General features: G+C 42.4%; 1 pseudogene; it reads right to left on the reverse strand.

Annotated features, from left to right (window-relative positions):
• Positions 1 to 13,686: 13,686 nt before the first annotated feature.
• On the reverse strand, positions 13,687 to 15,753 carry LOC109677792 (eIF5-mimic protein 2 pseudogene; annotated as a pseudogene).
• Between the last annotated feature and the right edge of the window lie 8,655 nt (positions 15,754 to 24,408).

Below are 24,408 nucleotides of genomic sequence, written 5' to 3' on the forward strand. Positions count from 1 at the left end.
GAAACTATGGATGCCCCTCGTCCACAGATGTGCTGACATGATATATTGTAACTTTAAACAGCTAACCACCAAGTCTGCTTCTGCACTCCCTGCTTGCTTGCTGCAGCTTTTCTCATTATAAAAACCTCACCCACCCTGAGCTCGGGGCCTGTGCCATTTTGGAGCTATTCAGGAGCTGGCCTGCTAGTGTAATAAACTTTCCTTTCCTCCAACCACCTGGGTTTGAGTCTTATTCTCGCTGGTCAGTCATACTTTCAGTACTGTTCCTGCAACATTTCACTAAGGCAATTTAGCAGGAAGCAGCGTTTATTGTGCCAGCACAGACTCAGTGGACTCGTGTCCAAAGGCTGAGCCCCGAGAACAAAGGGGTCTCACCTTATATACCCTTGCAAGCAGGCTACAGAGGCAATAAAATTAAAAGAACAAGGTTTAACAAATATATGGTTAATACATGCAACTCTATAGGGTACTTCACGCTAGTGTTTTAGTGCCCTTCTACCCCTAGAGCTACATGACCTTCCTCATTTTTCTCACATTTTTCAGGTTTTACCTCTCTGCTATGCTGTCCCTTCCTCCCTGCTACTTTATCAGGACTCAGGCCTAGTCTGTTTTCTTCTGATCCTCTTCCCTGCTACACAAGGGCCTTGGGCAAAGTGAGGAGGACTTGGGAGTGGGGTGGGGTTCATGGATATCAGAAGCATGGCCTGGGGACAAGTCATGGAATTTAGATGACCCTTACCTGACCCTGAAGACTCAGGGAAACCAAGCATCACAGACAAAGGGACCCCACCCACAGCACAAACCTCCCCCCTAGGGGCCACTGTGACCGGAGTCACTGCGCCATTGGGTACATGCAGGGCCGAGTTGCCCACAGGAGAGGAGGTAGCCACTCACATCACCAAGGGGAAGGCTCCAACCCAGCCCAACCCTGCGACCCAGAAGAGCTAGGGACAAGCAGAGTCAGCAGGTACATGGACTGCTTCCGGCTGGACCCCCGCCGCTGCTCCGTGAAATCTTACCATTTTATACCATTGTCCCTAGGCTCCTGCAGTCAGAGGACACAGAGCCAAGTACACTAGGGCTTCTCAGGTCAGAAGCAGGTTTCAAATATGGTGACTTGGGAAACAAAAATCGTGCTGTGGGCAGAGGATGTCTCCTTATATCCACACTCCTTATAGGACAGTTGTTTCTGCCACAGAACCCCCTCCCCTTTAAGCATGACTGATAGAAGTCTTGTCTGCTACCTGGCTATGAAGAACCCAAAGGACATATTCAGCTCCCTGCTTGCAGCTATCTACTTCTACTTGGGCGAAAACAAAACAAACAAAAAAATAGAACAGAAGCAAAGAAACTGAAGAAGGATGGCAAATATACCATCAAAATCATAGAAGAACTTTGCAAGTTTCAGAAGTTTGAGACGTGGAAAGATGTTACTTTGTGCTTACAACTACAGATTTTCTTTTCTACATGTAAAAATTTACTTTTCATGCACATATTGATATACTTTTAGCTTTGTCCTCTACTCATCATATTAAACACCTCAAGCTGGTGGGAATGCCCTCTCTCCAGACACTGCAGGCCACAACTTTTGTGAATAGGATGTATTGAATTCTAGTAATTAATCCATCCTCTCACCACATATGTGGTTCATCATTTAGGGAATTCCTGACAGGACTGGTGTGTGTTTAGGACACTGATGGCTATTCATTGTAGGAAGTGCCCTAATGTGCTGAATGCCCTGAGAGGGTGCTGGTGTTCTATTGCTGGTAATCATCACAGTTCTCACTTAGTGGCTGAGTAAAGGAATGAAGGGATATTTAGCTCAGGACAAGGATCCATGTCCTTTCACTGAGAAAGGGGGCAATTTTGCTACATAAGAATCACAATGTAGCTGGGTGCAGGTGGCTCACACCTATAATCCTAGGTACTCGGGAGGTGGAGATCAGGAGGACAGTGGTTGAAATCCAGCCTGGGAAAATAATTCCCGAGATCCAACTTCACAAATACTTGTAACCAAAAAAAAAAAGAGGGGCTGGTGGAGCGGCTCAAAGTGTGGGTCCTGAGTTTAAACCAAGTACTGCAAAAAGAAAGAAAAGAAGAGAAGAGGAGAGGAGGGAAGGAGAGGGAGAGGGAGAGAGAGAAGGAGAGAGAGAGAGGAAGGAAGGAAGGAAGGAAGGAAGGAAGGAAGGAAGGAAGGAAGGAAGGAAGGAAGGAAGGAAATTTAAAAAAAGAAAGAGGATCAGAATATACTGTTTTACTATTATTAGAGAGACACATGCACAGGATGTCTTTATTTTTACCCTGCTCCATCCTGGTAAGTGAGGAACACCATGTCCTGTCCGAAGTGTGTTACATATATCTTCCAAGGAGGGCGCCAACTCCAGGCTTTTGGACAGGTTTCTGATTACTATCTAAACAATGCAGCAAGAATATGCTCCCAAACTTCTGAAATGGTTACACTCTGATAAACCCACAAGAAGGTAAAAATGTAAAAGACAAATGCATTGATACATTTAACCTAGGGGACATCAAAACTGAGCCTAGTCTACATGAAATAAATTTATTTAGCCAACTGTTAAGCAAATCTTCTATCAAAAAGGCTCTTTTGCAATGCAGTGTTGAATGTCTCATGTAACTCATGAACACTGTACCTGTAGAGTACATCACCGGTTTTTTCGAATGTGAACCCATGGCTCACTGTGCTGCAGCTCAGTGCTACTACCCAGCATCGTCAGACAGTATCACCCCACACATCGCTCTCCAGCAAGAGATCCAATTTTGAAACTTAAAGACCTTTTATTATGGGCATTTACACCTTCCCTCAGTCCTAATATCATGTGACACATCATGTCTAAGAACACAAGCCAGTGTCCATCCTTATCTCACTTAAATTCACTTACTCCTACGCAAGCTATATAATATTTCTACTTAAATCTCTGAGCCTCAGGAGAACGACGTGTTGAGGTACTACATTGTTGGGAGTCCAAGTCCATGAACGAAGAGATGATACCCTATTCATTCAAACTTTCATTCCTAAGAAGCTATGCTCTATCAGGTATTGAAAATAAGGTTTCTGAGACAGGATCTCACAATGTAGACCTGGCTGGTCTGGAACTATGAATGAGGCTGTTGTAGACTAATTTATAGGTATTGCATGTAGTTGCCTTGTCCTTTTGTCCTTCCCCCCACCCTTTTTTTTGGTGCTAGGGATTGATCCCAGGCCCTTGTGCATGCTAGGCAAGTGCTTTACCAGAGCTACATCTGAGTCCTATTTTTCATTTGTTTGAGACAGGGTCTCACTGTGTAGCACAGGCTGGCATCAAACTTTTCCTCAGACTCATACTTCAGCCTCTCAGAGAGCTGGAACCTAAGGCCTGATGGGCCTTAAATACATTTTCAATGTATGATGTTTTCAACTTTCCATGAGTTTATTATAACATTATCTCATTGTCACTCAAGAAATATCTGTGAAATCATTTAAATTGTTAGTAAAATGATGATCACTACGATACCAATTTCAGATTCTTTACTTGTTAAATGCTGTATTAATGAGTTCTCCAGAGGAAGAGAATCAATAGACTATCATGAATGTATACAAATTATAAGAAATTCACTAGAATGCCTCACAAGATCAGAGGCTGAATAGACCCATAATCCATGTCTATAGGATGGAGAGCTGGATAGACAGGTACCCGCTCAGTGCAAGAATTTAGAAGCCTCAGAACAATGATGCAGCCTCAGTTTGAGGGAGAAGGCACTGGTGGCCAGCACACATTGAAACATAGATACGTCTGGAGTCTGATGTCCACAGGTGATGGCAGCAGTGCTGCTCTCAAGAATGTTTTTGTTGTTTCAGGGCTTCTCTCCACTGTGAGTCATTGCATGGGAGAGAACAGAACTGCAACAGGGAAGGCTTTATCACATTGCTCACACACCCATTTCTCTCCAGTGTAAATAATTTTATCCTTTTTAAAATAGTAACTGGCACAACTGAAACTTTTCGACGTTGTATATACATTTAGGGTTTCTCTTTGCTGTGAGTTGGTTCATGCTTTCGTATAGAAGTAGAACAGCAAAGGTGTTTCCACATTGCTTAGAACTATAGGGTTTCTCTCCACTGTGCATCACTGCATGAAATCGAAGGGAACTCAAATCAGTGAAAGCCTTCCCACAAGATTTACACATATAGGGTTTCTCGCCCAGGTGGCTCTTTTCATGTGTCAGAAGGGAATTGGACAAGGCAAAGGCTTTGCCACAATACTTACACGCACAGGGCTTCACACCTGTGTGAATTCTTTCATGTGTCTGAAGGGAATCAGAATGAGTAAAAGCTTTCCTGCATTCCTTACATACATAGTGTTTCTCTCCCTTGTGAACTTGTTCATGTCTTCAAAGGAATTGGAAGAAATGAAAACTTTCCAACTCTGCTTACATTCCCAAAGGACCACAAAACTCCTGGAATCCCTGAGCTGAATTTACAAAAACACATAGTTTTAGCCAGGCATTATTAGCTCAGACCTGCAATCCTTGCTACTCAGGAGGTAAAGATCAGGAACATTGACGTTCGAAGCCAGCCTTCACAAGACCCTATCTTAAAAACAACCCAACACAAAAAACAGGGCTGGAAGAATGCCTAAAGGACTAGAGCACCTGCCTAGCAAGTGTGAGACCCTGAGTTCAAACACCAGTCCTGCCAAAAAAAAGTATGGTTTTATTATTATCTACTCTAAATAACTGAACTTGAAATGACATCAGAACACATTTACATAGTACAGAGAAACAGAAGGAGGGAAGAAAGGACAAAGAAACGTAGAGAGAAACTACTCTCACCATCCATAAAAGCCCAAGTATGAAAAATGTTTAATGCCAGATGTAAGTAGAATAACACAGCATATGGTCATACAGAAATGTTCTGTAAATCTAGATTAAAAATGAATTAGATTACCAGTACTGCCAATTCACACAATAAACACATGCATAAAATGTCAGATGATAAATGCATACACTACCATCAAAATTTCCCACTAAATTTGAATTTATCCAGAATGTGCTATACATAGGAACAATTATTTTCCCACTTTGTAAAAAGAAAAAAATCCTGATGCATTACCACTGGATGCCTACGTCAAGAATAAGATTCTCAATAACAACCTGAGCCTCACAGGCAGAGGAATGAATAAGCAGGGTACAGTTACAGACTTTACCTTTCACAGTATGTTGAAGGGATTAAAGAAAAGAACCACAAAAAAGGATTTCCAGCATAATAGTGATGTTATATGAATGGCCATATTACACAATACAAAATTCAAGAGGGGAAACCAAGGAATGTTGTTCTTAGTGATTAAAAGCTAGAGTGGCTCAAAAATCCACAGTGATCTCTCTTGGCGATGAATCAGGAGACCCATCAGGAGACATTCAAGGTGACTCCATGATGTTTATGTTCTCATTACACCTTAGTATGAAACAAAAGACTTATTTCAACAATTCTCTTTGCTTCTTCTGACCTCCTCATTGTATCTGTTAATGAAACTGGTACAGACTGACATCAGAAGACTACCAAAATCTTTGTGTCCAGCAGGTAAGAATCCATTGCAGGACACATGGGTATAAACAAAGGTTTATTAAATGTTAGGGAAAGGGAAATACAAAGGGGAACATGATGGAGCTTAGGTGGAGTGGACCAGCAGACAGGGGAGAGAGAGAGAGAGAGAGAGAGAGAGAGAGAGAGAGAGAGAGAGAGAGAGAGAGAGAGAGAGAGAGAGAGACAAGGAAGGAATCGGGTAAATTCCATCCAATAATCAACAAGTAGGGAGGGGCACGCGTGGTTCCTGGCCAGGTAAGGGTCGTGTGTCCCTGGGCAACCTACATATGAGTACCAAACTTTCCCTCATTCTAGTCTGTCTCATACCCACCCAGGTTCCATGCAATAAAATCACCATCTTACACTCAATTTGTAGAAAAAAAATATGAAGCACTTTAGTGAACTGGTGTTTTGTAGAAATGAGATTCTCCACAGCAAAAAAAGAGGCAGCAACCAGAGAAAACTGCCTCCTTCACCCACATTACACAAGAGAATCCACACTGTTCTGAAGAGATTGGGAGGTTGACTGAGAGCAACTTAAAGGAAAACAATTCAAGACACCCTTATTCCACAAGATCTTGGGGCTAGCATTCCTGTGCTGAAAACTGGGACAATGGCCAAATATTTCATGTACTACACACCCACACAAAGACTTTTCTATGCAAAGAAGTGTTACATGCTGGTGTGAAATGTTGCAGGCCAATGTCGAGGGTTCTTGCCTTCACAGGCCAGAGAACTGGCTCGTGAGGCAGCTGTTTGACTTGAGAGGCAAGGCTGATACACAAAGTAGGATTTACCAAACAGAAAGAAAAGGCTACAGTTAGAGCAGCACAGCGGAGCCCAGAAACTGGTGGCTCCCTTTCAGGAGAATGCTGAGGCTTTTATGGATGTTTTAACTCTCGGTTTGGGTAAGGGTTAGGTGGGCTCTTTTCATTGACTGTGGATTTGCAGGCTCTCTTAGACGGGCTGGTCTGTTTGTCCCTTATGGGAGGGGCCCTGTGGCAGATCTATGAGACCCTGTATCTCCTCTTCAGGGTGCAGGAATGCAGATTTACAACTCCTTCTCAGGATGCAGGAATCTTAGTGCTCTCCATGAGGGATGGGAGACTCACTCATCTGCCCTTTAGGGCTCCAGACCCAACAAGTCCCCCTCTGAGACAAGTACCCAACTGCTTTTGAGGAGAGGGATGATGACTCATCTAGCTGATTCGTGCTGGCAATGGGGTGACATGAGGTAGAGGTGGTGGTACTTTTGTCTCAGGGGTTGACCCGTGTAGTCTCCAGAGGCCTCGATAGAACAGGATGGAGGGCTCATGTGTAGGGAGAGGTGAGTATTCCTTGACTAAGAGCTGGAGTTTGATCCATTGGACCTGTTGAGATATGAATCTGGAGATAGCATTTATTATGCAAGGCCTAAAAAGGAGGATTAGAAGAGGCATAAAAAGGGGCCAGCCAGAGGCAGTGCCCAAGGAACCCAGCTCCATATGTTACTCCAGAAGGACCACGAATTGGCTGGCTCTTGTCTCCTTTTTGTAACACGTTCTTTTAATTGTCGGGCCATGTCTCTGACCACCCCAGATTTGTTAGTATAAAAGCAACATTCCTCATTTAGGAAAAGGCATGTTCCACCCTTTTCAGCAGTTAGTAGGTCAAGGGCACATCTATTTTGAAGCACTACTGATGCATGAATCTACCTCATATTGTAAAGCCTCTATGGATGGTGTGACCCATTCCAGGTCATTAGTAAATTCTATTGACAGCTTTTGTATGACTGATGAGGAGATGCCCCCAATGCCAGTACCTATTCTAGCCATGATCCCCATAGCTATCAGTAGGGGAGTGACTTGGATAGCTCTCTTTGATCAAGTGGAGGCCTCTAGAGGAATAGGAAGGGACTGGTTACCAGGAACAACATCAATTTGTGGGGTTAGGAGAGCCTTAGTACAGATTCCCTTACAGCCAGGAGTAAGGAGTGTAAGGAGTGTAAGCAAGTGTAAGGAGCAGTTCCTGAAACAAAAGAAATTTCAGGAGAAAACAAACACTGAGTGTCATTTCTTGACTGTGTGATATGATGCAAAGGTTTTTGGAGGTTTCCCCCAGTGGAATAGACCCCTGTAAACTTTGGAGGCACTGGGGAGCAGGATTATGTTGGTAATATTAGGTCTTGTTAGGGGAGGGCTTAATTTATTACCTTATGAGGCCTCAAGTGAGTCCATGGGGGTTGCCAATACCTGTGGAAGGCTCGGAGAGAGACAAAGGCAGCAATTCTCAGCCAAAGTGGGGTTTGTAGAGTTTAAAAGATGATGGACAGAGTTGAGTAACTGGTACAGCTGGGTATCTAGATTTATAGGTGGCTGAGGCTGCAGGGGTTTTATTGTTCTTCTGGGAGGGGGAGTGGGAAATGGGAGTCTCCGTCATACATAGTTTACATGATCCTCATGTGACATGTCATCCATTATTTCGACTTTAGTTTTTATAGTTTTCTTTGTTTTTTAATTTTCTCCCTCTGTCTCTCCCTATGGCCAACAGACCCACTGGCCTGCTCTCCGAAGGCATTCGGTGGGACCACACATGCTGACAAAACCTGTGCCTAAGGATTTTCCGTATAGTTGTCCATTTCTTAAACAGCGAAAGTTGCTGTTGGAACAACCAGGTGCAGCACTGTAGTAACTGCAATCATGGGGGCAGGGAGGTGGAACCTGCAGCCAAGGTGCAGACTATAAGAGGGAGGAGAGCACAAAGAGCAGGGTACACAAAATGAGATACCCACCGCTTAAGGTTATTTGTTGGGGCCATAACCACTTAGGGGGAGAAGTTGCCCACAAACCAACACTCAGAATAAAGAGAACCAGAATGTAAACAGCTCACAAAAAGGGAGAAAGTGAATACATAAGTCACGTGCTTGAAGTGTTCCTATTGAAAAGATATTTGAGGTCTTCCACTGGCTCACAGGAGTAGGCTGGTGGAGCAGGGTGTGGCTCAGGGTGGGTGTGTCAGGCTCTGGTGTCCAACATTTGGCTGGGGAGTTGTGAGTCCAGGAGTCTAGCCCAGCAACCTTAATTCCTGCGGGGGTAGATAACAAGACCAGGAATGGCCCTTCCCAAGGGGCTTCAGAGAGACCCCAGGGATTATGGGGAAATTTGATAAGGACTAGATCTCCAGGACAAAAGGCAGCCAGGGAGAGGCCTTGGGGTTCTTCCCTCCCTACTTCACAGAGGACCTGCTGAAACTTGGCTAGTTGTGTGATATGACAGCCTAGGTTAGTTACTTTGGGGTCTAAAATTAAATCTTTTTGGAAAAAGGGTCTCCCATACAATGCTTCAAAGGGAGTAAGGCCCATTTTATTTGGGGTATTTCTAAGTCAGATTAAGGCTAGAGGTAGTAATTTTTGCCAGGGAAGGTGAGTTTCTTGAGCCAACTTAGAACCCAAGGTATCTTTCTCCCATACTGCCCCTCACTTTCTCAATTAGGACAAATTACACCCTGACAACACTAACTCATTGTTTCCACAACCAAGAGCTGGAAATGTCCACTTCTACCCAGAGTTTGTAATCCAGGCAAAGAGTTGTGATTAAAGACATCCTACCATCCCACTGCTGAGGAGCAGCAAGCAAGTGCAAACAAACACTCTTCCCCTTAGACTTACATGAGTCCTCCCAGTTTTCTTTTTAAACAAACAAAAAAATCAGGCCAACTTTCCTTAAGTTTCTCTGCTTCCTCCAGACCTGGGCTTCTCATCCACCCTTGTCCTGAGACCCGCACATTATTTCTCCAGTACCTTTGAGGCAGGTAAGACTTAGGGAAAGTTTGGGACTCTTAAAATTTCGGGTTGAACATTCTCCCTTTGAGCCTTCTTTTCAATTCCAAACGTATGTAGTTGTTTCACACCCTAGCTCAGGGACAACTCAAACCATCCCAACCTGGCCCAGGGACCACCTATGTCCCTCTCCACTCATTGATTATTGGTGGTTAGATTACCAGTTTCTTCCCTTCCCATTAAAATCAATGGAAGAGAGAAGCACTCTCAATCTCTGCTTCAAGCTGGGGTTCACAATGCCCCCTTTTGTTATTCCTTTCCTGAACTTCTAATAAACTCCATTGCATGTAACCTGCCATGGATTCTTCCACATGGAACACAAAGACTTTGGAAATCTGATTAGAGACTGCATCACTGCCATTAACACCACCACCCTAAGGACAGGCTAACTTCAGAGGACCACGTTCCCTGGTCCAGGAATTGATGCTTGCCCCACACACCACCACCTTCTTTTAACCCTGTTTCCTCCTCCCTAGAAAGAATGGCCCTTTCAGCCTCACCATAGAGGAGCTAAGGGACCTAACATTTGGGCTCTTCACAGGACAGGATTTTAGGCAAGATGGGCTCAGTAGAAGCAGCTGCCACCCACACTACCGCCAGTGACAAGCAGGCTTAGCTGAAGCAGCTTCAACAGGCAAAACGACGAAAAACATCCAAGAGAGACAAACACCAGTGGCCTGGAGTCTACACTGTTCCCGCCCTGCTTTTAACCTCACTCTAATACATCGCGTCACTCAGTATTGTCCATCTCCTGCTTTTTTTGGTTTTTGGCCCAGTTCTGCATAAATTCTGCAAAAAGTCTGTACAGAGGTGAGGCACAGACTTCATTACCATGTAACTAAAGTTGTGACTTTACAGAGGAAATGCCTCACAAACTGCCACCGTGGTCCCGAACGGACGTTGTAAGGCACTGCCCTTCCTAGCTCTGCCTTGCTTTTAATGATGGTTGTTGATGAAATCCCAGTGTCCCCACCCCAAGTCCTTTTTCCTGCGAGACAAGAACCGTTGCTCCCAGACTCTAACCAGCCCTGGGCTACAACACAGCTGCAGCCACACCCCATGCAAAAACTCCTGTCTCCCCATCAGCTTTTCCCTTGTAAAACCACGTCTGGTAACAGTGGAATTCGGTAACCGAGACGTCACAGAGGGTGGCGGTGTCCCCTCCCCTCCACCACCAGCCACCTTGCACGGGACCGCCCTTTGCAGGGCGTCGGCGATGTCGGAGGACTTGGGAGGGGGGGTGCATGGCCAGCGCCCAGAAGCACGGCCTGGGGACAGGTACTGGAGCTCCACGATCCCTCCCCGACCCTGAAGACTCCGGAAAACCGGGAGCCACCAAGGAGACACGGTGACCCCACCCCACGGCGCGCCCCCGCGGCCGCCGTCACCGCGCCCTTGGGGACACGCGGGGCCAAGCGGAGCCAGCAGCAGACGCTGACCGCACACCAGGGTGGAGCGGCAGGCCACGCCCTCCACCGCCCCTTCCGGCTGCTTTCCCGCCGCTGCTCCGCGACTCGGCCGAAATCTCACCATTTCACGGCGATCCCGTGTCCTCCCAAGGCTCCGGCAGTGGCGGGAACACAGAGCCACAGAGGCTGGGACACCTGTGCTGTCTCCCAGCTCAGCCGCCGGCGTCGAATACGCCCCGACCTCAGAGGCAGATGGCGTCGTGCGCAGGCTGCCTCCTAAGATCCGCGCTCTTCATTGGACACATTCCTGCCGCTTCACGACCCGGCTCCTGATTGGCTACTAGCCCCGGCCCCGCCCCCTCAGGCTTGAGTGACAGGAAACCGCATTGCTACCAGGTTCTACAAACCCGAAGTACCATTCCCTTCAGCGGTTCCCCAGTCTAGGGTTCTTCCCCTTGGGCGAATCTGCCCCAGTCTTTGCACTGACTGTGTTGAGCCAAACTGGCCTGCGCTTTCCAGACCAGACACCTGCTTCTTACACCCTCGTGAGCATCTTATGCTGTGCTTAGAAATCACTGCTTTTATCAAGTTTCTGGTGCTGGAGGAATTGTTCACATGGTAAAGTGCCTGTCTTGAAAAAGGAAACACGTTTGTGCCACAAATAAACTGGCATAGCCATGGAAGAATTTACATGTTTTCCTCCTCCTGCTAGTCAGACCTGTATTACCAGCTATACCTCTTGCTCCAAGGTGTTTCCTTTATTCCCTCTTTTTAAATTTGCCTATGTATATGTAGATAGATAGATGTGTAGATAGATAGACAGACAGGTAGATACCTGTGGTTTTCCGCTTGAGTGTAGACATGTATTAGTGTACATCACTTCTTCATGGAGGTTTCATTGAGCTTTTATCATAGAACACATAATGCACTTTCATCACTTTCACCCCCTCTAGTACGCATCCTTACCATCCTTTCCCTTCCTCCCTGCATTTTAGAATTAATGTGTTTCATTGTGCTGTTTTCATGGATGCTTATGCACTGGTTCATATTCACCCTCTCACCAAATTCCGGCTTCCCAATGGTTTCCATCCTAAACAGCCCCCCTTGTAATTCATGTAAAAATTTTAGATAGTACGTATGATATAAAACGTGAGCCCGTCACCGGTGGCTCATGTCTGTAATCCTAGCTACTCAGGAGGAAGAGATCAGGAGGATTGAAGTGGGACGCCAACCTGGGCAAATGGTTCCGAGACCCTCTAAGAAACCCATCACAAAAGGCTGGTGAAGTGACTCAAGGTGTAGCCCCTAATCCAAATCTCAGTACCGAAAAGAAAATATGCGACTTATGTCTCTGAGTCTGGCTTATTTTGCTTAACATGGTGAACTCCAGCTACATCCATTTTTCATGAAAGTTTCATAATTGCATTCTTCTTATTGGATAAATAATATTACATTTTATTATATATATGTAAGCATACCTGCTGTTTTTGTTACTGTGGCTGTATATTATAAATTCAAAGTCAGGTATTGTGATACCTACATCATTTTTTTAGCAGCATTGCTTTTTTTGTTCAGGATTGTTTTCTCAATTTGGGGCTTTTTGTGCTTCCATACGAATCTGGATTTTTTTTTTTCTATTCCTGTAAGGAGTGTCATTGGGATTTCAATAGAGTTGCATGGAAACTGTAAATCCCTTTCAGTAATATAGCAATTCTCACAGTACAAATTTTACCCTACATGAACTTGGGGTGGGGAATCTTATCACTTTACTTTGTATTTTAAAATTTCTTCTTTTGTAGATAGTGGGGTTTGTACTCAGGGCCTCATGGTTTCTTGGAGTGCTTTAAATATTTGAGCATATCTGTAAACCCTTCCATGTGTGCTCTTTCTCCTGGTATAAGTTTTGGTAGATGGCTTCTTTCCTTTAATTCATTCATTTTGTCCACATCATCAAATTTATGGGCATGGAATTATTCATGATTTCCCTTTAGGGTCCTTTTCAAGTCTATACTATTATTACTAGCAGCTTTCCTTTCATGAGCACTATTAGTAATTTGTGTGTTCTGTTCTTTTTTATTTTTTTAATTTAAGGATGGACTTTTATTTTAAAAAAAAGTCTTTTGAGGACTACAAATTACAAAGTAAAAGCAAATCATTACATAGAAATCTAATGAATACATTTTGCCTGTGCATGAAAACCATCAAAATCATTCATTTAACAAATTCACCCCACTCACAATGTTATCAGTTATAATGCTCTTAAGGTTACTATACCTTTATTTCAAATTATATTACATGTCTTTCCCTCAAGAAGAACTTTTAAACACCAAATTCTTAGCTACTAAGAATAGTACCTTCACAAGGGGGAATTTCCACTTGGTCTCTGGTGGCATTATTTGAGACTATTTTCTCTCACCAATTAGAATACTCACTTTTAACATGACTTTCTACCCCAAAATTTGGCTACACTTTCCTCCCTACTGACTACATACACAGATGGATAGCAACAAGAAAAGAGAAAATTAAAGGCAGCCATTACAGTAAGTGGACTGATAATTTATAATATTTGGCTCATGGCAATTAAAAACTGGAAATTCAGTTTGTAGCCAGATGCTTGAGTCATTACTGAATGTTAACAGAATGAAGGCAGTCCAGTACAACCAAGTGGGAATACATAGTTACATCGCACTTCATTCTTTACAACAAATACTCTAAGCCATTAGGAAATGTAAGTCATATTTGCCTTTTTACTGAAGTTAGTACATCAGTCATTTCCTTTAGTCATACTCCTTTAGAAGTCCTTTCTTAACAATCTAAGTGTATGCTAAGCATAAAATATTTTAATTAAAATTTTTTTAACTGATAAGACTTTTCTCAAGTGTATTTGAAAATGCTTGTATGAAAAGAATACCCATTTGTTTTGCCTATGGTAAGAGTCAACTGAATGCAGAAGTTTCTCAATGGGAAAAAGCTCAACTTCCTTCTTCCCAGTACCTCTGGCACATTTGATTTCTCAAGCTTCAGTTTGTCTCTTTCCTTCACTAAGGATAACAAACCAGAGACCAAACAACTGAACTTAAGGACATTCAGGGTTAAAACTTAAGGACAGCTGGGATTAAAAATATAAGAAAATGTTAACACGTAAGCAATGGTCCAAATACTCAGAATATATGCTAATGAATTCAATTATTGTAGAGGAGATTTTCATTGATGAACAGGGCTCTGGGCATACCAAACTATCACACAAATCATGGCTTTTTGAGACTTTGGATACTTTACAGTTTAATTTGCAAAACAGAAAGTTTATAACAAATCATTTTTAACCAAATCATATCTTGAAAATTATTTATATAGAAAACCCAGGGAATAAAGTGAACTGTTCATTGTGGAAGGCCTTAAATTACATTTTTACAATAGAAAATACAGGAGGTAGAAGGTAACTGAAAAAACTAATGCAACATTAGATTCAAATCTATAGCTCCTGTAGCTACTCAAAACATGGTTTTAGAAACGAAACCCAACATTTCCAATAACCATAGAAACAGTTAAAATAAAATTTGCCATGAAAGCCCTTATATCATTCTTGATACAGGGAGGTAGGAAGATGTAAGAACCAGGACACATGATACATGACATTTTATCTACAACTCCTGTTTGCTTTACTGAGGATGTGGTTTCAAAATTTAGTCACCTTCTTTGGCTTCAGACTCAGATTCTTCTTCAGCATTTTTGAGCCATTCTACAAATTTTTTCATTTGCTCAAGGAAGACACTTTTCCCCTTTGCAACATGTGCATCTTTATACCACTTCAGAATGGGCTCTTCACTCAGGACTTCAGCTTTATAAAAAAGCACCATTATTTTCTGGAAGGCTTTCATGAAATGAATGTTGTCATAGCAATACTCCTGAATCTTCAATAACAGAGTCAGCTCAGACGGACCTTGAGTAGTAAAGGCAGCAAGTAGAGGGCTGTATTGCTTCAAGTGCTTAATGGCTTGCTCTGCTACAGGCTCCTCTTTTTTGTTCCACTCATCACACTCGACCACACTATCCCAATAACAACAGACTCTGGGATGTTATTTTTTTTCATCTCCTCCTTGACATATAAAATTATATCCTTAAATAGATCACCATGGGACATCTGTTCTTGAAGTTCTTTCTGGAGCTCCTTACCAGCTCCTATGGTCTGCTGATTCCAAACATACTCTGAAAATTCTTTCAAGCCTGCCTCAGTAAAGTATTTCGTGAAATGTTCAATGCTTTGCTTATTGGCAGGAAAAAGTTCCATCAGTCGGTTATCCGTGCTGACTTTCCGAAGACTTGCAGCTACTGCATTGATGTCTTTTTCATTTATCCATGATTTAAAGAGCTTTACAGCAAAAGCTGCTGAAACCCTTTCTTTAACCAAATTCTCATTCATTACAAAGGCTATTAAGAATGGATGCATTAAGTGTTCCATTAGCCAGAAGAATACCCGTCAACATAGCCAGCTTGTGCCTCTCTGACTCTGAGAAACCCTTTAAGAACAGCAATAGCTTTTTTACTTCATCTTCAAAACCTTTCTCCAAGTATTTGTAGCGCCTGATTAACTTGATAAAAACCTGAGCAAATGCTTGCATGGTCTCTAGGTCTTCTTGTGCTGCAAACACACAGACATCTGTATGCATCATGTCATCTGCCAGTGTACCACCTGGAGCCAGCATTCCACCAGCCGCCAGAATGTCAAAGAGTGTTTCTGCATAGCGGTGGTAGTCAAGTTTTGCTCCAGAAGCATCAAGAAACTTAACTACTGCTTCCAAATCAGTACCAGTTTCAGTTAAGCCTTGAATAATACAGTCTTGAAATTGAGTAGGGTCCAACCTCTCCTTTTCATCTCTTTTTCTGGTTTTAAAATGCTGGCCTGATAGTGTTGGCTTTTGCTGCTTTTGATTATTCATAAAAGACACCCAAATTTAAGGCAAAGAGAAAAGAGCCAGAAATCCCCACGAGGCGGTGTCTCCTCTGCTCTGTTCTTTTTTAGTTATCTTGCCTAATCAGTTGATATTTCTAGAAAACCAGCTTTTGGTTTTATTGATTTCCTGTCTGTAATGTTATTGATATCTTTCCTAGTCATTATTTATTTATTTACTTTGCGGTACAGGGGTTTGAACTAAGGGCCTACACCTCGAGCCACTCCACCAGCCCCTTTTTCTGTGATGGGTTTTTTCGAGATGGAGACTTGTGAGTTATTTACATGGGCTGGCTTCAAACCATGATCCTCCTGATCGCTGCCTTCTTAGTAGCAATGATTAATACATGAGCATCAGTGCCCAGCCTAATCATTATTTCTGAGTACTTGATTTACCATTGTCTCCATCTTCTTTCACAGTTTCTCTTTAAGTAGAAGTTTACATTGTTACATTTAGTTCTCTCTTTTCTTCTAGTATATTCATTTCTTGGATTAGATTTCTCCATAACACTGTGTTCTCTGAATACTAGGAACTTTGATTCAAATACAATAAATTTTGGCAGGGGGGGTGGAGAAATGACCCAAACATTGAAATTTAATTAATTTTTAACTATATAAAAACAAATCAAATACAATAAATTTTGACTCTGAGTACTATAAGTTTTGAACTCAGGACTCAATGCTTGATTAGGCAGGAACTCTTCAACTTCAGCCACTCTGCCACCACTTTTGGTGTTGGGTATTTTTGAGAGAAGGATTCCTGAACTATTTGCCTGGGGCTGGTCCTAATGTCTGCCTCCTGAGTATATAGAATTACAGGTATGGCCACTGGCGAACCACTTTTTTCTTTTTTTTAGGTACCGGTGTTTGAGCCGAGGGCTTCGTGGTTGCTGAGCAGGTGACTACCATTTGAACCAGGATTCCAGTCCCTCCATTGCTGGTTATGAAATAATTGCTGTCTAATATTTACTGTGAGAACATGTTTGGATTTCTGGAGGTGAAAATTTTAAATTATGGTGTCCTCTGAATCTAGATCTCCTTTAGTTTTTACCTCTCATTAGACATAAGCAGTTAATCAGGTACAGTTCAAGTTTTCATTTCCTTCTTGTCCTTGTGGATTTCTGATCTGATCTAGTAAGTTATAATTCCCTGGGCTGATCTCTTTATCTCCCCACTTAGGAGACAATTCCTTGCCTAGTGACCTTAGTTGCCCTTGATTTTTTTGAACCTCCCATGCTGTCTGTATTCACATCTTATATACGTGGGCATTTTTCGTTACTACCTTTTCTCTGCTCCATCAGGATATCAAGTAGACTCCCTCCAATTTGTTGTAGTGATTCCCCAGTGGTAGTAGTGTTCATTTCCAACCACTCTAAATCCAGCTTAAAGTAACAATGTGCTGTGTCAGCAGCAGGGCAGAGATGACAGAATATTCCCAACTCCTCCTTCCTGCCCCATTGGTTTTGTGTGCAGGGTTGTATGTTCAGTTAATTATATTTGAGGCATTTTTCATTGCATTTGATTCACTTACCTTATTCTGTAAGCTAGTACTTTTTTTGGGGTGTGGGATTAGTGTTTGAACTAAGGGTTTTGACCTTCCAGAACAGGTGCCTTACCACTTGAGGATACTTCCAGTCCATTTTGTTCTGCTTTATTTTGGAAATAAGGGTCTCAAACTATCTTCCTGAGCTGGCCTCAAACCATGATCTCAACCTCCCAAGTAACTAGGATTACAGGTATACTCCACTGTCGCCTGGCAAAGGTAATGCTTTCTTTTAATTTTTTGGAGGTACTGGAGTTTGAACTCAGGGCCTCACATTTGCTAGGCAGGTATACTAACACCACTTGAGCCACTCTGTTATTGAAGTCTTCCTGTATTTGGTATGTAGGAATTTTCTCCTGCATGAGTCTGTACATGTCTCTTAAGGGAAGCAGAACAAATGAAGGGTTTTCCACATGGTTTGGATTCACAGGGTTTCTCACCAGTGTGGATTTGTTTTTGTCTTTGAAGATTATGCTGCCAAATGAAAGCCTTGCCACATTGCTCACATACATAGGGCCTCTCTCCACCGTGACACTGTTCATTTGCTCAAAAGTAACTTAAAGAAATAAAGGCTTTTTCATATTGCTTACATACATAGGGTTTCTCCCCACTGTGAATTTTTTCATGTTTTCAAACTTGAGCCAAAAACAAGAACGGTTTCCCACTCTGCTTACACACATAGAGTTTCTCTCCAGTGTGGACTCTTTCTTGTAGTTCAACGTAACTTGAGGAAGAATTAAAGAAAGCACTTATGTTTTGGTGTCATTAGCTGCCCAAAGGAGATTCCTAATGTGTAAAGTGGGACCACAAACCATTCCTGAAGAATCAACTTTGGAAACTTCCAGCTACTGATGAGTCATGTCTACACACAGGAGTATTGGTCTCCTAGAATCCATATGGACTTTAGTTATTCCTGAGCTTTTACCTTATCCCCTATATTGATAGATCTTCAATAGTCAAGTTTACATCTGAATTAGAAGTGAGGATAGTCTATGTTTGAATTAGGAGGTCAGAGAAGAGCAGAGGCCCTTGTCCTGGCCTGTGATTACCAGGAGGTATCTAACAGAAATGTGCATCTTGGGAACTGACACAAAGTCTGAGGTACAACCATGGTACTCCCATTTAAACATTCTCTGCATTGGGCAATTGTAGAGAAGTGGGGTCCTTTTATACTAAAGATGCCCTGAGATCCTGTTAGGTATTCAGTAAAGAGCAGGAAATTAATCTTTGGAATTGGGTCCATGAAGTTGGTGGTCTTGACAAAAGCAGATTTAGTACAGTGGCAAGAATACAATCCACTTGAGAGCACTGAATGAATTCAGTGACAATGTGGAGATAGCATTTACAGGCCCCCAGTCGGCTTGGCAAAGGATTGGGGAAGGGGGCATGTAGGGCTGCTGAGTCAAGGATGGGAGGTGGAAAAGCTAATTTAGGAAAATGCTGATGAGGGGAAAGAGTAGGAGCAATGCAGCAATGACACTATAAGGTGAGAGGGGCTGACATCTGGATTATGGATGGAGACACCAACATTTAAACAAGGAAGAAATATTGCCTTCACCTTAATAGTGAGAAAGAAGGGGATAAGTACTGTTGCAAATTGGTTTGGATCTGCGATTTTGAGGATGAAGGAAATTTCCTGTCCTTTGATTTCAATGTTCATGACATTGGGTAATCAGCTGAAATGAGGAAGAAAGAAATTTCTAAAATGTTGCAAAAACAATGATGGAGTCATGTCAAGAAAACATTTGAGGTCTGATATTTTGATTCTTGTCCTCAGTAGGGTGCCCTTCATGGAAATGGCAAGAAAAGTCACTCCACTGATTAAATTTTAAAAAACATACAGCATGGAGAGAAAGAGGGCAAGAGCACTGAGTATATATGGAAGAGAGAAACTGTAATAACGCATCATGAAATGTAAGCTGAAAAGAAGGGAAGTGTGAGGACAAATGAGCTAAAGTGTTAGGAATAAGAATGGGATCTAAGGACCAAATGTCTTACAATGAGAAGTACCAAAACCCTAGCAAGTTGTAGTGGAAGAGAAGGGTATATGCATGTGGGATTTGGGAGTGGGTAGAGATGAAAAGGTTACTGTGAAAAGAAGTGACAGTGAAGTCAAATCAATGTGAGCCCTGAGAATTACAGGAGTGTAGAAGGAAATGGAGATATTGAGTGCAATTTTGTGTGTGTGTTTATGTGTGTGTGTGTGTGTGTGTGTGTGTGTGTGTTTTGAGGCCAAAATTTAATGAAAGAAAAAAAGTTGCTAGGAAGAGGTCTGAAAATAATGGCCACAGGAAGGTAATGGTCTATGGGAAAGGACTAAGCTTCAAAGACACAAAGAAATAGAATGGAGGAGAATTTTAGTCTAAGGGGAGCACAGGATAGAGAACAACAGTTCTGTTTTCTTCTCAGTCCTGAAAGACAGAGTGTGCTAAGAATTAGAAGGAAAACTCTTCTTCCATTGCATGTTGTAAGAACCTGTGATTTCCTTCTATCCACAAAAATCACCTTAAGAATGTTCCTTGAACACAATACTTGGTATGACATACAGCTAGGCTGAGAGTTTTCAGATCTTTACCTTATTATTACCCTTGGATATCAGAATTTTTTGGGGGGTGGGCAGGGTATTTCAATGTAGCCTAGGATGACCTCAAAGTGCTGAAATCACAGGTGTGCATCACCACACCTAGCTTAACATCCATCTTTATGTGGTTTCTTTCTACCTTTTTCTAGAAGCCAGAAAGAGAAGCCGTCACCTAACCAACACTGCAGCTCATATTTCTTTGACCAAATATCCTCCTTCATCACTTGGAAGTTCTCCACTCCATAAAGTTCTAGGACACAGAAATCATTCAGCCAAATGCTTTGCCACATGGTAATAAGGATGGCTGTTTCCATCCCAGTTTCCAAAATCTGAGGCCTCCTGGGAGTGGCCTGTGCTGTCTGTATCTCCACCAACATTCTACTCAAAGCCACTTATGTATGAGGACTCAGGGTATCCTCATAGCTCTTCTGCCTGGGCCTCATAAGAATTGCCATTTATATTTGATTCAGAGCAACAAAGGCTCCTGCTTTAATCATATCAAAACTGCTCCAGCATGTGTCATAGCCCAGCTCCAAAGCCACTTCCAAGTCAGTGTACTTGTTACAAAGCCCACATGTCTTTCTTCCATTCAGATTTTGTTAGTCCATATTGTGTGCATATAAAATGACACCCAAGTTGGGGTATTTTACAAAAAATAATCTTAGCTGGGAGTGAGGCTCAAGTGGCAGAGTGCTTAACTAGGAACCCCAAGAACACAGTAGAATCACAATACTGCAAAACAAACAAACAAACAAACAAAAACATAAAGAAAACACTAGAAATTTCTTTCCTAACAACTCTGGGGTTGGGGAAATCCAAGATCACACCATCATCACCTGCTGAGGGTCTTCTTGTTCAATAATCACCTCAGAATGAGCTTGTGCAAGAGAACTTGAGTTCACTATCACATGTCCTGTCTAGAGGGGCATTAATACATAAGGCCAAGACCTCATTGCCTAAATACTTCTCAAAAGTCCCCACCTCTCTACACTGTTTATAAGCTGTCAATGAACAATGCAGAACTTGTGCCCGAGAAGCAGTCTCCTGTTACTAAGGCAAAGATGCATCACTCATGTGGGGAAAAAGGAACCCTCTTACACTGTTGGTGGGAATGTAAAGTAGTACAACCACTCTGGAAAAAAATTTGGAGGCTTCTTAAAAAGCTAAACATTGATCTACCATTTGATCCAGCAATACCACTCTTGGGGATATACCCAAAAGACTGTGACACAGGTTACTCCAGAGGCACCTGCACACCCATGTTTATTGCAGCACTATTCACAATAGCCAAGTTATGGAAAGAGCCAAGATGTATCACTACTGATAAATGGATCAAGAAAATGTGATATCTATACCCAATGGAATTTTATGCAGCCATGAAGAACGAAATGTTATCATTTGCTGGTAAATGGATGGAATTGGAGGACATCATTCTGAGTGAGGTTAGCCTGGCCCAAAAGACCAAAAATCGTATGTTCTCCCTTATATGCGGACATTAGATCAAGGGCAAACAAAACAAGGGGATTGGACTTTGAGCACATGATAAAAGCGAGAGTACACAAGGGAGATATGAGGATAGGTAAGACACCTAAAAAATTAGTTAGCATTTGTTGCCCTCAACGTAGAGAAATTAAAGCAGATACCTTAAAAGCAACTGAGGCCAATAGGAGAAGGGGACCAGGAACTAGAGAAAAGGTTAGATCAGTAAGAATTAACCTAGAAGGTAACACACATGCACAGGAAATTAATGTGAGTCAACTCCCTGTATAGCTATCCTTATCTCAACCAGCAAAAACCCTTTCCTTCCTATAATTGCTTATAGGAAGGAAATTGCTTATAGGAATTCAACAAAATTAGAGATAAGGGCAAAATAGTTTCTGCCGGGTTCCATGGCATGAGACATTTTCAGTGTTACTGAATTTCTATACCCTGGACTGAATTTCTAAAACAAGAGTATGGTTTATAGAGAAATGGAAATAAATCTTTATTAATTTCCCATTCATTCTCATGACTATAGCTATGCAATGAGCCAAGGAAATATAAGGTTATACCAAGGGGAAGTAGGGTTTTTAAGCCAAATCCCAAGAGTGTTGGGTTCCTGGGTCTTTCCTGGCTTACTCACACACCCCAGAAGCTGCATGTTCCCAAAGGCTCCACCTCTCTTTTCAGTGGTATGAGGAGCACGATGCTCCAGAAGGATGCTGAAGGAATGATATGAATTCCCCAGCATGGGGGAAAGAAGAGAATAAAAAAAGAATACAAAGTTGAATCATTGACCAAGGCTGGTTCATAAGATGATTTATTAATTCTGCTAAAATTATACCAGTGAACATTTTTTGGTAGTATTGCGGTTTGAAGTCAGGGCCTAAGGCTTGCTAGGTGGGTGCTCTACCACCTTGAGCCACTCCCACTCTGTCAGCCATTTGTTCTACAAGGTATTTTCAAGATAGGGTCTCAGAAATTCTTTGCCTGGAATTGGCTTCAAACCTCAATCCTCCTGATCTCTGCCTCAGTAGCTAGGATTACGGGCGTGAGTCATAGGCATCCTATCTTTTCATCTTGGGTGCATTCTTAGATGGTGGTTAAGAGAAAACCTTGAACCATCCCTTCTACTCAGGATTTCTTACCATAGTATGCTATTTGATGTTCTTGAATTTAACTGGGTTGAGTACAGCCTTTTCCACAGTTTGCATTATAGCCATTTCCCTTCCCTATGTAGTGTCATGCTTCATAGAAAGCTCATGGGATGATGGGGCCTTCCCACGTCTGTATTTAGGAATTCACCCCAGCCTAAGCTTGCCATGTTTCTAAGGGAATCACAGCAAATGAAGAATTTTCCTCATTGCTTGCATTCATAGGGTTTCTCACTGTTCATGAGAACACTCAAACAAGACAAGGTTGTCTCACACTGTTTACTGGCACAGATATTTTCTCCACTGTGATTTCATTTATGTCTTCAAAAGCTACTGCACCAAGTTAAAGCTTTGCCACATTGCTCACATACCTGGGGGCTCTCTTCGCAGTGACATCTACATATACTTACAAGTGACTTGAAGACACAAAGGCTGTCCCACACTGCTTACACACACAGGGTTTCTGTCCTGTGTGGATCCTTTCATATGTCAGAAAAGAACTAGAATAGGCAAGTGTTTTCCCACAATGCTTACATGCATCGGGCGTCTCTCCTGCATGAATTCTATATATTGTTGAAGGGAATCGGAATGAGTAAAGGCTTTCCCATATTGCTTACATACATAGATTTTCTCTCCATTATGAAGTTTTACATGTCTTCAGAAACACCTGGAAAAAAAACCTTCCCACACTGCTTACATTTCTGTTGTTTCTGTAGAGTGTGAGTCACTTCATGTATCTGACAGGAACTGTGATGCCTAAAGGCACCATCACAGTGTTTATTGACATAGTTTCACTACAGTGAGAGCCATTCATACTTCTGAAGGCAATCAAGAGACCTGGAGGTTTGCCCACAATTTGTATGTTCACACAGCTTCTCTCCATATTCCTGACACATATGGTTTGTGTTCAATGAAAGCTATGTGGGGGACATTTACTGATGCATGAGCAGAAAGGACTTTTTCACTCAGGCCATGTTTAGGTAGTGTTACTCCTGGATGAATTTTCTGATTCAGAATTTCCTCTGGAACCTGGTTGAAGAATTCAACACTATGACTACCTTCGTTATATTCAAAGAGTTTCTCTGCTACTTCACTTCTGTAAAAAGTGAGGAGCACATTATTATTTCTTTTATCTGGTGGTACTGGGGTTTGAACTCAGAGCCTCATGCCTCCAGGCAAGCCTTCTACCACTTGAGCACTCTGCCAACGGGTTTTTGGGTTGGGTGTTTTTGAGATAGGGTCTCATAAACTATTTGCACTGTCTAGTCTGGAACCTCTGTCTTCTGCCTGATCTGGTCTGCCTCCTGAGTAACAAGGATTATAGGCCTGAGCCAAAGGTGCCCAGATGAAATGCATTATTAAGGTTTTGTTTGCTAATGATTCACCCGAAGACGTGTTGACTTTATGCTGCGTAAAAATTATTGAACATGGTTTAGGAACATGGTAGGATGCCTGGGTGGCAAGCCAGAGGGTCTGAGTTCAAACACCAATAACTACCTCACACACACACACACACACACACACACACACACACACACACACACACACAGAGAGAGAGAGAGAGAGAGAGAGAGAGAGAGAGAGAGAGAGAGAGAGAGAGTCTAAAACTTTTGGTCATTCTCAGACTGAATTTCCTGCAATATGACACACGCACAATTATGTTCTAAACACTGGTATTCATGTCAGGTGCTGTCATACTGTCTCCCACACAGGTTTTCTGGCAAACCCTGAATGTCTATATCACATTTAGGAAAGTTGTCTAGTTTTGATTCACAATGCTAGAGACCACAGGAAGCATGTTGGATTCTGGCTTTCCAGGCTTCAACTGGCACTTTGTTTTTGAGATGAGTGACTTGCCCTCTGCCTCAGGGAGGAAAGCCAATCTCTGACTGGTAC

Source organism: Castor canadensis, chromosome 14 (assembly GCF_047511655.1).
Source record: "Castor canadensis chromosome 14, mCasCan1.hap1v2, whole genome shotgun sequence".
Classification (NCBI taxonomy): Eukaryota; Metazoa; Chordata; class Mammalia; order Rodentia; family Castoridae; genus Castor; species Castor canadensis.